The sequence below is a fragment of the Dromiciops gliroides genome, chromosome 2 (genome assembly GCF_019393635.1).
Source record: "Dromiciops gliroides isolate mDroGli1 chromosome 2, mDroGli1.pri, whole genome shotgun sequence".
Classification (NCBI taxonomy): Eukaryota; Metazoa; Chordata; class Mammalia; order Microbiotheria; family Microbiotheriidae; genus Dromiciops; species Dromiciops gliroides.
Genome location: NC_057862.1, coordinates 219,149,900 through 219,157,236, shown reverse-complemented (window position 1 = coordinate 219,157,236; position 7,337 = coordinate 219,149,900). Strand labels below are relative to the sequence as shown.

General features: G+C 37.7%; 1 non-coding gene across 1 annotated transcript; it reads right to left on the bottom strand.

Moving 5' to 3' along the window:
* Positions 1-5,582: 5,582 nt before the first annotated feature.
* On the bottom strand, positions 5,583-5,689 carry LOC122744986. The gene has a single exon (XR_006355306.1). It is a non-coding gene; the product is annotated as a U6 spliceosomal RNA (small nuclear RNA).
* Positions 5,690-7,337: the final 1,648 nt, after the last annotated feature.

Here is a 7,337-nt window from a genome sequence, read left to right as displayed (position 1 = left end):
TCAACCTTTACACTGAGATTATTCAAATCATTGCAAAATTGCCTGAATATAATCTACCCTCTTTTGCTTCTGTTGAATTCTGGTCCCAATTCATTATCCATCTGTAGCATCTGTCAAGATAGAAATATTCATGTGAAAACTCAATTGACTTATCCATCCAGCTTCATGTCACAGTCTGGACAAACAGCATTCTTTATCCATTTGGTTTTTCCTGCATGTATTATTATACCAATTTCTTATGTTCTGGGACTTGATTCAAGCAACACACTATTATATGGAAATGGGAACCTGTGAAAGACTTCACCATTTAAAGGGAATCCCCCTTCTATTGGAATTTTACAAAAGATAATATGCATGACAGAAGCAAAAGCCTTTGGCAATCACACATCCCCCTACTTTATCCCTCCCTTGATATTGACAGAGGATGCTTGAACACAATTATCTCTGTGTTGAGTCTATCAAATACCTAGCAGAAGCTGAAGTAGAGAAATTCTGTGGAGAACTCTAGGCAGCAAGGTGCCACGGTGGATATAGGAAGGGAAGGGAAAGGAAAGGGAGGGGAGGAAAAGAAAGGAAAGTAGAGAGGAGGAGAGGGGAAGGGAGGGGAGGGGAGAAAGAAGGAGTGAGGGGAAAACAAAGGGAGGGGAGGGGAAGGAGAAGAAAGAAAGAGTAAGGGAGGAGAGAAAGAAAAGAAAAAGAAATTAACTGTTATCTTAACAGAGATAGGAGTACATCATAGTAGAGAGATAACCGGCTTTGAAACCAGGAAAATGTAGGTTCACATCCCACTTCTGACACCCTGGCTGGAGAAGGAAATGGCAAACCACTCCAATTTTTGCCAAGAAAACTCTAAATGGGGTCTCAAAGAGTTGGACACAACTGAAATGATGGAACAACAACAAAGATATAGAGAATGGACCTCTTATTTCACTGGTATAAGGTGCTGGCAGGTGAGGAACTTCCCTCTACCAATGCAAGTTGGCACTATTCTACAAATTGTAGTCCCAGAGCAGGTGTTCTTAACCTTTTGCATCATAGATCCCTTCGGCAGCATGACAAATCTTATGGACTCTTTCTCAGAATAATGTTTTTAAATGTATAAAGAAATACATGGTATTACAAAAAGAAGCCAATTATATTAAAATACAGTTGTCAAAATATTGAGGGGTAAAAACAATTTCACAGACCAGATTAAGGACTTTATTTTAGAGAATTGCCTAGATGAGCATTGAGAAGACACAGATGAGGAAACTGAGGCAAAAAAGGTTAAGTGACTTACATAGAACATATAGAGATGGTAAGTTTCTGAGGACAGATTTGAGCTTAGTTTCTCCTTACTCCAGGCCCAGAACTCCATCTATTGTACTACCTGGCTACTAGGAATCACTTTGAAACTCAACAATAAACTATGAGAAAGAGAAGAAACCATTGCAGGTAATTGCAATAGCTCCATTAAGACCTATTAAGATTATTGCACCTAAACATTTGAAAATAAATAGCTAAAGAATATGACACTGAATATAATTATCATTATTTACTATAGAGTTTTAACAGATGTAGAATAATTGCCCCATTGATGAGGCCAAGAGAACCCAGAAATGACCTCAGGCAGCAAATATTTGATCTTTGCCAAGGAAACAGTCATGGTAACCAAGAGCAATGAAAGTCTATAATATAAACTTGTTTGCAAAAAATTACAGAGGGGGGCAGCTAGGTGGCACAGTAGATAGAGCACTGGCCCTGGATTCAGGAGTACCTGAGTTCAAAATCCCGCCTCAGACACTTAACACTTACTAGCCCTGTGACCGTGGGCAAGTCACTTAACCCCAATTGCCTCACTAAAAAAAAAAAATACAGAGGATAATGACAGAAGATAGTCAGAATTAATGCATCACACTATAATAAAGAAGTGGTCTAGCTATTTCTGAAAACAATTTAGAATTATATGAGAAAAATCACTAAACTGTTGTTCAGCAAAAGAGATAATGCTTATAAAATTCATTGCAAATCTTAAAGCCTTAAAACACACTATAAATGTCAGTAGTAGCCATGGAAATAATCATAGAAGTAGTTGTTGTTATTATTTTTATGATTACTTCAAAGTGACCAAAGATACAAAAACTTACATCTATCCAAATATTCATAGCAATACTTCTAATGAAATGGGGCAGTGATGTAATAAACAAATGATACATGAGAGCTGAGATAAACATATATACATATGCACATACATATACATGTACATATATATGTGTGTGTGTGTATATATATGTATATATATATATATATAATGAACTGATTTTGTAAAAGGAACAAGGGTACAATATACACAGTGACAATAATAATGTAGGTGAAAATAATACAAAAAAGTATTGTCATTTTAATTGCAATGACCAAGCTGGATCCTGAAGAACAGAAGATGATGCAATGCTTCCTTTCTCTAGTTAGAGACGTGGGAAACTAGGGGTATAGAAAGTCACATACCTTCTCAGACACAGTCATTTTAATAACTAGTTTTTTAACTGTTTTACCTTGCTGAAAGTAAGGGTTAAATGGATGGGGAGGGGGTGACATGGAGGACATTGGAAGATGACTGGTTTTAAAACAAAAGATACCCACAAAATTTTTTTAAAGTAAAAATCAGTGGAAAGTTAAAAACAAACCTCAGTAGATTTATTATGAGGTCCAACCAAGCCAGGTTATCCTATGAATATTTAAAGATAAAGCTTGGAAATACAACATAGAAACTAAAAAATAAAATAATTCTGCTGGCCTTTTTATAACAACCTTTTTTTTTTCATTTATCATGGTAAAATAACTACATCTGGATTCCAAAATCCCAATATTTTATATTTCAAAAAGTGGAAATGAGCTAAGGCCCACACAAATCCTCAAAATTGTGGCTTCTGTGAAATGGGAATGTATGGACATTAGTTTAGAGAAAGTTCAGAAAGATGGTGTCCAAATCCCAGCTACTAAAAAGCCAGCCCCACTAATACCTAGCATTTAAATAGTGCTTTAAGGTTCACAAAGCACATATTTTGTTCCATTTGATCCTCACAACATCGTTGTGAGGTGGTTGTTATTATTATTCTTGTTTTGCAGATAAGAATTGAAAGAGAATAAGTGAAATGCCCAGGGTAACCCACCTTACTAAGATGCTTACTAAGCATCTGAGGCAGGATTTGAATTCAGTTCTCTCTGACTCCAAGTCCCAGACTCCACGTATTTGCTATTGAAGGATAAAAGGAAGTATGGCCAGAATAGGCTGGTGAACTGTTAAAGTAATCCTGTCCTAGAGTACAGGCCGGCTGTGTATAGCAAACTCATTCTACTGATCAAAGTTCTTGAACTTGACCCATTCCCCCAGCATTTTTAATTATGCTACACTCTTTTTTTTTGTGAGGCAATTGGGGTTAAGTGACTTGTCCAGGGTCACACAGCTAGTAAGTGTTAAGTGTCTGAGGCCAGATTTGAACTCAGGTACTCCTGAATCCAGGGCCAGTGCCCTATCCACTGGGCCACCTAGCTGCCCCTAATTATGCTTCACTCTTAGCACTTCCCCTGCTGATCCAGCTTTTGCTCCAGCATCCCATGCTATTTCTGGCATTTTCTGACCCCAATCCAGCTGACCTTTCTGGCTTGACACCCTTCATTCTATCTTCTCTTGGTTTTGTCTATGACTCACTACTTTTCAACCTGCACTTCCTAATTACTCAAAATCCTGGAAGCTGGATTTCCTCCCCTTTAAGGGTAAAGAAATGCATCCCATGCAAGGCTTAACTGCTAGACATTTACCCTTGAATTCCTGCCACCTAGTAGAAGGATATGAAAAGAAGTGGATTTTGAGCAGTTTGAAAAAAAATGGGTGCCCAATCAATAAGAAGTCAATCATTAAGCATTTATTAAGCACTACTCTGTGTGTGGAGTTGGGGAACCAGCTGGCTTGAATACTAACTTCCTCCTCAATCATCCTACCACTGGAAAACCATTACACTGGTTTTGGGGTTTTTTTTTTTTTTTTTGGTTTTTTTAGTGAGGCAATTGGGGTTAAGTGACTTGCCTAGGGTCACACAGCTAGTAAGTGTTAAGTGTCTGAGGCCAGATTTGAACTCAGGTACTCCTAACTCCAGGGCCGGTGCTCTATCCACTGTGCCATCTAGCTGCCCCATTACACTGTTTTTTTTTTAAAAAATGTCAAGTGATCTCAAAAGCTACCTGTAGTTTCAAAAACAACTATCTGACTTGGTTTCCAAGACCCTGACCTGAGACTGCTCCCCTCAGTTCTTAACCAGATCAATAAAGAAGCCTCTTTTTCCTTGGGAAAAAGGAAGAAAAATGAACCTGCCATTATATGCCAGTCTCCTTTGATACTTTAGTGTCTGCTGCCATCAGAGTCATTTCAAGACTCTGACAGGAAAGAGTCTTTTTTTTTTTAATTTAAACTGTCATCCAGTGACCAAAGAGATTTCTCTTTATTATACCCATAAATCATTCATACCTTCTTCATGACAAAAAGAAAATATACATTTTTCTAATTTTAATTTTATTATGTTAAAAAAATCTTTCCTTCCTCACAAAGTAGGAAATGAGAATAATATTTTATGTTAATAGGAATAAAATGTTCCAAGTGTACGTGCTATATAGAGTTCCTATAAAATGATTCAGCACAAACATTTTTTAACCAACAAAGGAAATGAAACACAAAAAGTCACATTAAAATAACATTGACGATTTCTGCTTTAACTAGGAACCTGAGAGGAGAGAATTACAGTTGGGTTGGGTTGAATGGACCTATGGGAAGTACCATAGTCAGTGGTGCTAATAGCATCGAGGGGCTGACTGCATGACTTCCTCTAGGATTCATCTAACTTCCCCATTCTTTCTGCCAATAGTCCCACGGAGGCATTTCCAGGGTGTTAATTATTCTCTGCAGCTTGATATAAATGCCATCTGAACTAGGTTACCACTATTTCTAGCCTACACCCTGTGAAGGAAGCACAACCTTTGACCCTGCTGGGCTCCCAGGTCTGCTCAAGGGCCTTGAGTAGGGATCAGAGAGGAGTCTTGCCTGCCTCAGAAAATCCCCTCTAGTCATAAACACAAAAGCTCTATAGCAATAAGACATAGAGATGGTAGAAAGAGCATTGCATTTGAAGTCAGAAGACCCAGATTCCATCCAAACTCTACCATTTATACCATATGTGTAACCTTGGGCAAGTTAATTAACTTTTGGGGACCACAGTTTTCTCATTTATAAAATGAGAGTATGGGTTACATGATCTCTAAGGTGCTTTCCAGTTCTAAGTCCCTAAGACTATACAATTCCAAAGCACTTTGTACAAAATATTTCATTTGATGCTTACAACCGCCCTATGAGGTAATTACCATTCTCCATTTTTATAGTTGGAATGCAATGGGACAGCTGAGGCATCTAAGTGGTGTAATACAAGGCTGTCAAATTCAAATAGAAACCGATCCCTGAAGGTTGCGTACTGACTTAAAAAGCCACAATTATCTACATTGTATTATATTTTTATTTATTTTGTTAATGTCTCCCAATTACACTTTTTTAAATATTTTAACATGTGGATCACTTCATAAATTTGTGTGCCATCCCAGCACAGGGCTCATGCTAATCCTGTCTGTATCATTCCAACTCTAGTACTTGTGCTGCCAAAGCAAGCACTCCCAATTATATTTTAATCTGGTTCACTGCAACAGTGCTTAACACCTCTGGTAGTGAATAGAGAGCCAGACTTGGAGTTACGAAGGCCTGAATTGAAATCCTGCCTCACACACACCTACTAGTTATATAACCCTGTGTAAATCACTGAACTTCTTTAATCCTCAATCTCCTCACCTGTATATAATAATAATAGTAACTACATCATAGGCTTGTCGTAAGGATTAAATAAGACAGTAAGAATAAAGCCCTCTGTAGATCTTAAACTGTCATACAGATATTAGTTTATTGTTTTTAGCTGTTGTGGTGGTGATTATACCTTTTCTATGGCACTGAGAACACAAATAAACTCACATACTAATTAGAAGAGATAATGCCTATGGTATTGAGAAGTGAAAAACGAAGAAGGATGGGGAAAGAGGAAGGAAGGAAGGAAGGAAGGAAGGAAGGAAGGAAGGAAGGAAGGAAGGAAGGAAGGAAGGAAGGAAGGAAGGAAGGAAGGAAGGAAGGAAGGAAGGAAGGAAGGAAGGAGAGGGAGAGAGCAAGGAAGAAAGGGAGGGAGGAAGAGAGAAAGGGAGAAAAGGCAAGGAGAGAAGGAAGAAAAGTTATATGTAATCTAGGAAAAACAATTTCAAACCTTAACAATCATTTATACCTTCATGTGATGAGTTTATCAGAATCTTTACTGAAAGCAAGTTTTGATAAAGGAATGAGAAAGAAAGTATTAGCACCATTGGTAAGAGATTTGAGTCTGGAGGGGAGAGAACAGAAGATATGCCGCTCCTGGAAAGACTCATATGAACTGATGTATAGTGAAGTCAATAGAACCAGAAGAACGTTGTGCACAGTGACAGCAATATTGTTGAATGAAAAACTGTGAATGACTTAGCTATTCTCAGCAATACAATGATCCAGGACAATCCCAAAGGACTAATGATAAAGCATACTATCAGTCTCCAGAGAGAGAACTGATATTGATTGAACACAGACTGAAGCAGGCTATGTTTCACTTTCTTTCTTTCATTTTTTCTTTTATTCAAGTTTTCTTATACAAAATGACTAATATGGTAATGTTTTACACAATTTCACATGTATAACCTATAACTGCTTACCACCTCAGGCAGGGGTGAAGGGAGGGAGAGAAGGAGTGATAAAATTTGGAACTCAAAACTTTAAATAAAAATATTTATTATTTTAAAATGTATATTTTTTAAATATTTATTTAAAATGTTTATTGTTTTTAAGAAAGAAGAAGGGGTAGCTAGGTGGCACAATGGATAAAGCACCAGCCCTGGATTCAGAAGGACTTGAGTTCGAATCTGGCCTCAAACACTTGACACTTACTAGCCATGTGATCCTGGGCAAGTCACTTAACCCTCATTGCCCCAGAAAGAAGAAGGAGAAGGAGAAGGAGAAGATGACGACAACATGCCCCTGAAGGAAAAAAAAGGAAGACAAATATGTCAAAAACAAATTAAACTTCCTTCACGTTTTTCCCCTACCCAAAGATAGGCACCACTGGTAAACTCCAGATTCCATAAACTGTTTTCCCAGCCATTTCAAAGGGCTCCAGGGGCTCCCTAACAGAGTAATAGACCTCTACAATTATAGACTACCGTACAATTGCCATACTTGATCTTTACAATAATCT